This window comes from Palaemon carinicauda, chromosome 44, assembly GCF_036898095.1.
Source record: "Palaemon carinicauda isolate YSFRI2023 chromosome 44, ASM3689809v2, whole genome shotgun sequence".
In the NCBI taxonomy this organism is placed as follows: Eukaryota; Metazoa; Arthropoda; class Malacostraca; order Decapoda; family Palaemonidae; genus Palaemon; species Palaemon carinicauda.
The window spans coordinates 45,608,582-45,619,371 of record NC_090768.1 but is presented as its reverse complement, the minus strand read 5'-3'; positions in this window follow the sequence as shown (position 1 = coordinate 45,619,371).

Below are 10,790 nucleotides of genomic sequence, written 5' to 3'. Positions count from 1 at the left end.
ATATATATATATATGGTAAATGGGCATGTTACCTTATGTTTATAATGAATAGGCAATGTCTTACTAAGACATTGTCTATTCATTATGAGTTACAAATACCGAATTTTCTCTTTCACATTTATATAGACAGCATTAAAAAAACATGAATGCAATAGTGCCCATAACGAATATCCCACAAAGAGGTCCAATTATTATTATTATTATTATTATTACTATCCAAGCTACAACCCTAATTGGAAAAGCAAGATGCTATAAGCCCAGGGGCTCCAACAGGGAAAAATAGCCCAGTGAGGAAAGGAAATAAGGAAATAAATAACTGAAGAGAACAAATTAACAATAAATCATTCTAAAAAAAGTAATGTCAAAAGAGATATATCATATATAAACTATTAACAACGTCAACAACAAATATGTCATATATAAACTATAAAAAGACTCAAGTCCGCCTGGTCAACAAAAAAGCATTTGCTCTAACTTTGAACTTTTGAAGTTCTACTGATTCAACAACCCGATTAGGAAGATCATTCCACAACTTGGTAACAGCTGGAATAAAACTTCTAGAGTACTGCGTAGTATTGAGTCTTATGATGGAGAAGGCCTGGCTATTAGAATTAACTGCCTGCCTAGTATTACGAACAGGATAGAATTGTTCAGGGAGATCTGAATGTAGAGGATGGTCAGAGTTATGAAAAATCTTATGCAACATGCATAATGAACTAATTGATCGACGGTGCCAGAGATTAATATCTAGATCAGGAATAAGAAATTTAATAGACCGTAAGTTTCTGTCCAACAAATTAAGATGAGAATCAGCAGCTGAAGACCAGACAGGAGAACAATATTCAAAACAAGGTAGAATAAAAGAATTAAAACATTTCTTCAGAATAGATTGATCACCGAATATCTTAAAAGACTTTCTCAATAAGCCAATTTTTTGTGCAATTGAAGAAGACACAGACCTTATATGTTTCTCAAAAGTAAATTTGCTGTCAAGAATCACGCCTAAAATTTTGAAAGAGTCATACAAATTTAAAGAAACATTATCAATACTGAGATCCGGATGTTGAGGAGCCACCGTCCTTGACCTACTTACAATCATACTTTGAGTTTTGTTAGGATTCAACTTCATACCCCATAATTTGCACCATGCACTAATTTTAGCTAAATCTCTATTAAGGGATTCACCAACCCCAGATCTACATTCAGGGGATGGAATTGATGCAAAGAGAGTAGCATCATCTGCATATGCAACAAGCTTATTTTCTAGGCCAAACCACATGTCATGTGTATATAGTATGAAAAGTAATGGGCCAAGAACACTACCCTGTGGAACACCGGATATCACATTCCTATACTCACTATGGTGCCCATCAACAACAACTCTTTGAGATCTACTACTTAAAAAATCAATAATAATGCTAAGAAACGACCCACCCACTCCCAACTGTTTCAGTTTGAAAACAAGGGCCTCATGATTAACACGGTCAAAGGCAGCACTAAAATCAAGGCCAATCATACGAACTTCCCGACCACAATCAAGGGATTTCTGTACTGCATTGGAGATTGTAAGAAGGGCATCACATGCTCCAAGGCCTTTCCGAAAACCAAATTGCAAACTAGGGAATAGATGATTACCTTCAGCAAACCTATTAAGACGTTTTGCCAGAAGACGTTCAAAAACTTTAGATAATATGGGAGTTATGGAAATTGGGCGGTAATCAGTGGGACTTGAGCTACCACAAACACATTTACATAGAGGAGTAACATTACCAATTCTCCAACTAGTGCTAAAAGCTCCTCTTCTTGCTAACTTGCGTAAAATAACAGATAACTTTGGAGCTAAGAAATCTGCTGTCTTTATAAAAAACAAAGGAAAAATACCATTTGGGTCTACACCTCCATAAGCATCAAGGTCCATCAACAGAGCTTTAATCTCACGAGATCGAAAAGCTAAACTAGTTAGTTTAGCCTCAGGAAAACAGGAATGAGGAAGTTCAAGTTTTTCATTACTCTGTTTACTGTCAAAAACATCATGGATGAGAATGATAAACCATGCGGTAACAAATGAATTATATAACGGGGAAGGGACGTAACTGCCGAACATAGGTTTACATAGACGGGTCACATGGACATTTATCCGTGCTGTAAAGAAAAACTGATTAAACATCAATGATGTAATGTACGTAATTTAACATTCCAAAAGTGCCAAATGCATAACTGATAAATTTGTTTCTTTTTTATAACGTTATTCATAAAGAAATTTAATCTCTGTGAATGTACTGAAAAGGCCTAACCTTTCCACTATTAGTAAAGGGTAAAAAGTTTCGTCAAATCATCATCATCATCATCACTGTTTCGTAAAAGCTCCGCTGTATTTGTTGGGAAAGGGGTTTGAAATTCAAAAGAATCTATGGCTAATTCTATGGTTTGAGGAGGAGGTGGCTGTTTCATGGAACGGGTAAGAATATTGTAATGGGGAATTGCTTCCCTGCCTTTTTCATTTCATCCATGATGCACTTTTAAGCTGAAACATCCTCGTCCAATTTACACATAAACTTGAGGACATGCTATATTGAAGAGTCAAAATAACTCCTCCAGCATTCGTGAGTTCTCCGCCAAATAAGTATAATACTTTCATCCTTTTTGCCTGCCTTTTATCAGGTTGAGCCTCTTCTTCTAACTCACTTTCCTTATGGACTAATTCTGCAAGGCCCTCCTTGGTCAGCTCCTCTTTATGCCTATCAATCAACTCTCAAGACATCATGAGCCATTTCATGGAAGCCTTTGGCTATCACCATTTGCTAAGGCCATGATCTTCTTCACTCTGTTAAAAGGCCTCATTAGAACTAAACCTGGCAAAAGTCCTTCACATAATTAGACCACAGATGTTTCCAGCAAACATTCAGTGTCTGGGATTATGCTTCGTTGTAAGATTCCTCAACAATCAACAACACTTACTGACATTGCACGTCAATTTCAATGGGGCTTTAAGTATTTAATGAGATCAGTGGTGTTGGGAGGAAAGTACACCACTTGCATTGCCATGCAGTTTCTGGGCGGAAATTAGACGACTTGGAGCATTATGAAAGGTAAGTGTGACCTTGAACTCCAACCATTCATTCTGCAGGTACCACTCAACCTCTGGGATGAAGCTGTGCTGATTCCAGTTAAGGAATAGCACGCTTGTTGTCCACGTCTTCTTTTAGTGCTTCCAGTACACAGGCAACATATTCATGTTACACTTCTGGACTGCAGGTGGCTTCACTAATTTGTTAATAAAGCTAGGCTTAATTAGGTGTCCCTCAGCATTTCCTTAAAAAAATCAGAATACGCACGGGGAGACTAAGGGAAAGACACAATTATTAGAATGTGATTTAAAGACAGACACAGTTTTTTATTTTGTAAAATACATTAAATGTATTTTATACAAATGTTACATGCAAAATAAAATTACATGCTTTGAAATCAGACAAAAAAAAATTAACTACAAACCGGTATTCTTCCTGTTGTTGCTGCCTTGAACCTAAGAGCGTGGTATTGTTTCTAGGCAACAAACGTCTTCTGATGCCTCTTCCAAAGCAAATCTGTCAAGCAATAAAATACATATATAGTAATACTTTTAGTAATAAACAATTTGAATTGGCGTATGTATATGAATTGTTCAAATTATGGTGCGTAATGTATATTTCCACATACATACGCTAATTGAATGTAATTATACGTTAGCCTATGTACAGTATTGAACACTTTTGTAATCATGAAAAAGGGAAAAAAATCACATCAATGCTCATAAAGTCACCAGTTTCATCCATGTTCCAGATATGTTCTGACTTCAACCCTTTCTCCTCCTGAATGATATTTATAAGCTCCACAAGGAAAGCTTTTCCTGCTTATGGTACACAGAATCTGATTCCCCAGTCATTTTGGCGTTCTTTAATGATAAACACTATTTAAACTTAAAAAGGCATATGCAGCATAAAGTAACGTTTTGACTGATGGGTAGTTGCCTTTCATCTCATGTGAGATGGCTGAGCAGAGACTTGGCTTTCTTCTTTTCGATACTGATACTTGATTCTCACAAACAAGGTATTTGCATCATTCTCTTGCCCTCACCTTTGAGACATTCTTAGAAGACGTAGACAATTTGAAAACATTTAGCCACAAAGATCTGCAAAGAGAAATTTACTTTTAAATGTTACATGGATCTCAATATGGGGATTATCAAAACCGCAAAGATCAAATCAGCGTAAGCAGAGGGTTCACTGTATTAATTATAGGGGTAAATTATGTTATTAGGTTTTGCAACAAAAGATTTAATGTAATCGTTGACTTTCTCAAAAATTTTATTGATATCACTCATTGTGATGTAACGTTCATTTGTGAATACATTATTTTTCGTTTGATCTCTTACATTTCTATAATTCCATTTTTAAAAAGAATTACTCCTTACATAGGAAGCAAAGTTTTTTTATTCAACTAGCAGGAAACGAATCATTAATGAAATGACCGATACTTCGTAGTGAATAAATGTTACCTTAATCTAACAACGGTAACATTTCCGTTCTGGCTGAATTGGAAACGATACAGAATGTTGATGTCCATCTGAGTTGTGAGATGACTTTTGAAAAAGTAAAATTATTGATGATAGGTATGCTGTAACAAGATGTGATTACGTAACGTAAGGCACTACTTTATAGATATGAATATTGTCTGTCTGGGTTAAAGTTGTACTAGCATCGTTGCTATGGCCAATTCATGTACAATACGGCTCCTTCGAAATTGCAGTGGAGGTATAACTGATAGTTAACCTACTTCATGATAATTTTCAACATACCCGGAAGATAGGTTGTAGCTCAAATGAAAGTATGCATCCACAATATATTTTTATAAAAAAAAAATCTGATTATTCATCGGTATAGGTACAATTGTCTCTTCCCTTTTTGTATAATTAAATTAAAAAGATAAAATGGGATCTCTCTCTCTCTCTCTCTCTCTCTCTCTCTCTCTCTCTCTCTCTCTCTCTCTCTCTCTCTCTCTCTCTCTCTCTCTCTATCGCGGAGGAAAAACTTTGTTAATCTGGAGGGTCATTTACGAATCCTCTCTCATCTAAGGCTTATAATGAAGACATATCCTTCGTCAGATGATCCCGTTCAACTACACTAAGACTCATTTCATTAATTCTAATGGGGACTTTCGAACCTTAGGAACGCTGTGCTTTAAGTGATGGGAATAGCTACTCATGGCTGGAGGAGGGAGGGTTTGAATGAGAACTTTTAGAAATTATAAAGATGGATAAAGAATAGACTTGGTGTAATATTTCATTAATTGAAATAAAAAAGATACGTTTTGGTTATTTCCAAGTGATCATTATTTTGTCAAGGGGAATTATACTTTTTGTATATATCCATTTACTTACTTGTTTTTAAAGTGATGCTAAGGTAAAAATGTTTTTCACTTTTAATAGTTTATAATTTGGTCCACATGATTTGGCTCAATGTTAGAAGGCCTTTTTTGTTTCTGAATTAACCATTGTGGAAATATGCGATAAATCAAGTTTATTAAGTCCTCATATGATAAGGAATGCACTCACAGTTCTAAGGCCAAACACACACACCAAAGGGTTTCTAGTCTTAAAGAGTTCCATAGCCTCTGTACAATGACCTACTACTATCTTTGATTTTGACGACAGTAAAATACCATCTTTCATGATTTCTAATTCAATAGGGAATTTCTCTAATAGGCTTTGTGTTTGGACAACAGTTAGTGCTTGCTACTTGGCTTTTTAGAGAATCATTATCCATACTGCTGCTGAAAAGTCATAATGTGACGTTACTTCATATTGAAGGCCTTATCTATATAGTAGATTGTTTCTTAGTTAATTTTTATTATTTGTTTTAGATTTTTGTAGGACTTCTTTTGGCTCTAGTTATCTTGTTTGCCACATATGGATATTGATAGACTTTAAGACTGAGTGACATTTTGAGTCGTCTGTCAGCAGTGTTTCTACTGGTGTACGCCTGATTTTCGTTCAAGCGTGTCGGTAATGCTGTGATTCTTTGCTGTTCTTGTTCTCGGTTGGATAATAGTCTTTCCATTGCTTTCGTTAAATTATCGACCTTATCATCTAAAATTCGAGTTCGTTGTTCTCGTTGAAGGAGATAAGGAGTTTCTAAAACTCCATAATGGGGTAATGGAGACAAGGAGTGCTTGAAATAATTGGTTGCTGAAGGGTAAAGGGAGATTATTAGAAGAGCAGTTGCTGTTTATAGGCTTTATAAATAATATTAATGCTCGAATTTATTTTGTGTGTAATGTTATTCGTCCATTTTTCTTGCTGAATAAAGTATTGTTTTCTTAATGGTACAAAACATTGGTACGTTATGCACTTCATTCTGAACTCTGCAAAGAATGCGTGAAAAAGTCTGAGCAAACTAAGTCATTGTTAGACTTAATACCACTGTTAATAAAGCACCATAACTAGTTTCTCTTTATAACTTCTAACAGGTCCCTTTCAAGAAAATACATAATTGACAAGATAAGGTTTTCATATAAACAATATATAATTGTTTCTTTGTTTATTGATGAAACATGAGAAGCTAATCATTTGCAGTTGTTACCTTTGATAGAACATCTTTCATGTATTAACGGAGGCTTCAATGAGCAATTATGAAATAGACAAAGGAGAGACGTCATTGCTGGCAGAGTGTTTTTTTCTGGAGATCAAAGACTATCCACGTAACAAGCATTGAGCAAATGCTTCTTTTTAGACATTTCTCTGAACTTAACTTAATCTGAGTTTTCGTGGCTGCTGAGTGAAATGCCTCATCCCCCAACGAAAATATTACTGGGTAAAATTCGGGTAATTCTTAGTCCTCTCATATCGGTGTTTTTATTTAGATATCATTTATGGATTAAGAGCATGCCATCGAAACGAAGCATTGACGACATGGCTGGCTAAATAAACATTGCTGGGCATTAAAATTTTCAGAAAAGAAGGTTGATTTTTTTTCAGATAATGAAAGAAATTCCTTAAAACTTTTTATTGCCTAAAGAACTGGTTTAAGACCATTTTGTTTATACGGGGAAAACGTGTGGCGGATATAAGGCTCGTGATAGACAATGGATGCTGCCCCAACTTAATAAAATTTATAGCTTTGCTAATTTTCACTGGAGACCCAATATAATCTTATATGACTATATGGGGGGATATCCAGGGTTTGCTTACAATATGTTTGTTACGCCATGTTATTTTTTGGGGGGTTGGAGTTTTACTCTGACTGTGCCAAGTAATATAGCTTTAGTCAAGGATTTGAGTTAACTATTTATATCACATATTTATACGAAATATTTCCTACATTGTTATTTTTTACTAATTTATCTTGTCATATTAATGGTGTTTCCCATTGAGCATAATGAGGCAGTCTACTCAAATTAAATTATATCTTTTAATCGAAATTATAGACTGGCACATCGAAAATAAAACTTCAATCACTGTCACTGTATATTTTTGACAATATCGTGAAATATTTAGCATCAGTTCGAGATTTGATTACTGAAACTTGAGTTTTAATTAATTATATTAATTTTAACTGAGGAATAAATACCAAGAATGTCTTGATTTCTGGTCCTTTGTCTTTAGTGCTTTCTGATTAATTCCAGATCTTTCTTAACTCTTTACTTGTCAGTATCTTCTTTGAGTGTGATCTGTGACATTTACTGTTATTCCTTTTCAAAGGAGGAATAAGGACCTGCCTAGAAATTAGCACAATTATTTTGAGACTTCAACATTGGACCTTAATACGTCATTAATATGTATTTAGAAGATTTTCTTGTGGGCTATTACTTTTTTCAATCATATTATTTTATGGTCACCTTGAAATTCCTAAAAGGAAAATATTCAGTGTAAAGATCAAAATATTTTCATAGGGAAGTTCTGTTCATACAGAATTGGCAGTGTTTTTTTTTTAAAGACCCATGAGATGCCCAGGATCCCACGACGTAATCACGCATAAAGTGTAAAAATAATCCTACATTTAGTAGTTCTTATATACACACTAAACAAGGTATTGTATGATAATGAGTTGCTGAAGAAACTAAAATGATATAGTTGTATTGTGTTTTTGAAAAAGTGTAATACAATTATATTTTATTCTGTAAAATAATTTAATAGTTTTCGAATTGCGTGACATACATTAAAGCCAATAACACCAAGAGGTAAAATATTATTTATAGCTTAGGAGAACCAAATAAATAATACTTGTCTATAGTTCTTGAATATATGCTGGTAATATATTCAAATAGGACAGCGAAAAAGCACGATTTTTCGATAACTAGAGAGTCACTACTATATATCATCAAAGAAAGGAAACATACCTTACTTTGAAAACAATTATTTATCTCATTGTGCTGTAAAACGTGTTAAGGAAGTTGTACAATACTCTTCGTTTTTTCTTATGCCCGTATTAAATGAAGTCAGTAGGATATCTATCCGAGATGAACTCATCATGAATATGACAGAAACTATCATAATGATTAAATAAGAAAAAGATAAAGAAACGTATATATAAAAATAGAAGATGGAATGTTAAAGTTTTTATAGTTTGTATAGGAGATATTTATTTTAATGTGGTTACTGTTCTTAAAATATTTTCTTTTACCTTGTTTCCTTTCCTCACTGGACTATTTTCCCTGTTGGGGCCCCCAGCGTATAGCATCCTTCTTTTCCAACTAGAGTTGTCGCTTAATAATAATAATGAAGGACTCATTTAAAAGAATTTAGTTTCTCCAAGTTCATTATCAGATATGCTTGTTTATTTAGAATGTATTAATTTATTTTCGTATAAATACTCTTATTGTATACTAGCTCATAATGGACATTTAGTATAAGGTTTTTTTTTCCAATTGTTCGGCCAAATATAGGCAAATATTTCTTTAACTATAAAGAAAATTTTAGTTAGTCAAGATTCCATTAGATGCACAGTAACCTACTTTTCTTTTCTATTACTGAAGCTAATATATTATTTATACATCAAGCTCATAATTGTTCACCACTTCTTACATCATTGTAGTCGATTTACCCCGCCCTTCATTATAGCTAATGGCTCATAAAAATTAGTTATTCCTCATTTACCCCGTGTTCACGACCCTAATATGCCACTTAGTTTAATATAACCTTTTTTAACTATATTATAAAAGATACTAACTAAGATAAAGTCAAGGGCCCAACCTGATACTGATAATAAAGAAAGACTTGATTCTGATGTTCAGAAAGGCTAATACTTTTAAACTCCAAATTTCCATGTTATTAATACAAATTCATTGATCTTGTTTACTTGATTCTTTCCAACTTAACTGTAATGTCGTTGTGTGATCGTTATCCATTCTTGTGCAATTGCCGAGGAAATCACGAGGTAGTCAGTCGGATTGAACAGTTCTTTATACCTCTTAATTCTAATAGAAACATATCCATAAAGTAGCTTATTCTTACCAAGCTAAGTAATAGTCTTTTGAATAAACAGATCCCCAAGTATGATATCGAACAAATATATGAAAATTGAAAGTCTCTAAAATATCTACATTTTATAATGTGTGGGATGGATATGTTTCCATGGCAACATATCATCAAGTTATCTTATTTAAAGTTGATCATCTAGATGTGGTCACCAACTGAATCTAGTCGCCAAGTATCCTAGGGAAAAATCATTTCTCCATTTTAAAATGTTGAGTAATTCACAGACATAGGCTCACAGAGGAAGACAACTTTTTTGGTGAAGATAAAAAGGAACTTTTAACTTATCTTTTTTTTTTTTTACGAAATACTTCAACCTGACTTTTAGCGGGTTGTCACATGTATATTCTATTCCCTTTACCACAAAAAATTCAACCGTAAGTTCATACCACAGGAATATTATAATAAGTTAATTTCAATTATCAATAATTGCTATCCAAAAATACTGTAAAAGGAAATATAAGATCGATGAGACCCACGGCCCCACATCAGAGAACTTATTTATGTAGGCATACCTGGGCCTTAGTATTTAATTTGTTTGAATGTAGGATGAATGGAGGGCAATAACTTCGATGAAAGCCAGGTTTGCAATTTTTACCGAAGAATTTACTTTTGCGCAGTGGTTATTATTATCGGTATTATTTTTTTTTATTATTGCAATACTTTTGCAACTCAGATCATGGCCTCTTAAATTATAATATTAAATTATCTTTCATTTTCCTTATATGTACGATAACATATTCTTCATTCAAAGGATTAAATACTATATGTTTTTTTCCACCTCGATATCTCAGTCGATCTTGATGGAAAATACATTTTACCTTAAAGACCTTCCTCTCAAAGCATACCAAACCTTGCCTCCTGGTGCGGAGCAGACACCTGAAATATTGGCCAATGGAGCATGAAGGTAAGCAGCCGGGAGGCTTTTACTTGGCAAGAAGCATGTTCTCTCCAGAGAGAGAGAGAGAGAGAGAGAGAGAGAGAGAGAGAGAGAGAGAGAGAGAGAGAGAGAGATATATCAGTGGTGGGGAAAACTGTGATTATGAAGGATTTGTTATCAGAGGCTTAAAGATTGAATATTAATATTCATTAGTCGCCTAGTGCATGTGTTAAGTGGTGTTTTAATCAACTCGGATTAGGACAAAAGGCAACCTGGGTGTTTCAAGAATAGGGTTTTTTTTATTATGGTGAAGAGACAGAGCCAGAAACGGCTGACCGAATTCACCTGAATTATGATAGTTATTGCTGGAAGTATAGCCTTAATTTAGCCCCGTCTGTATAG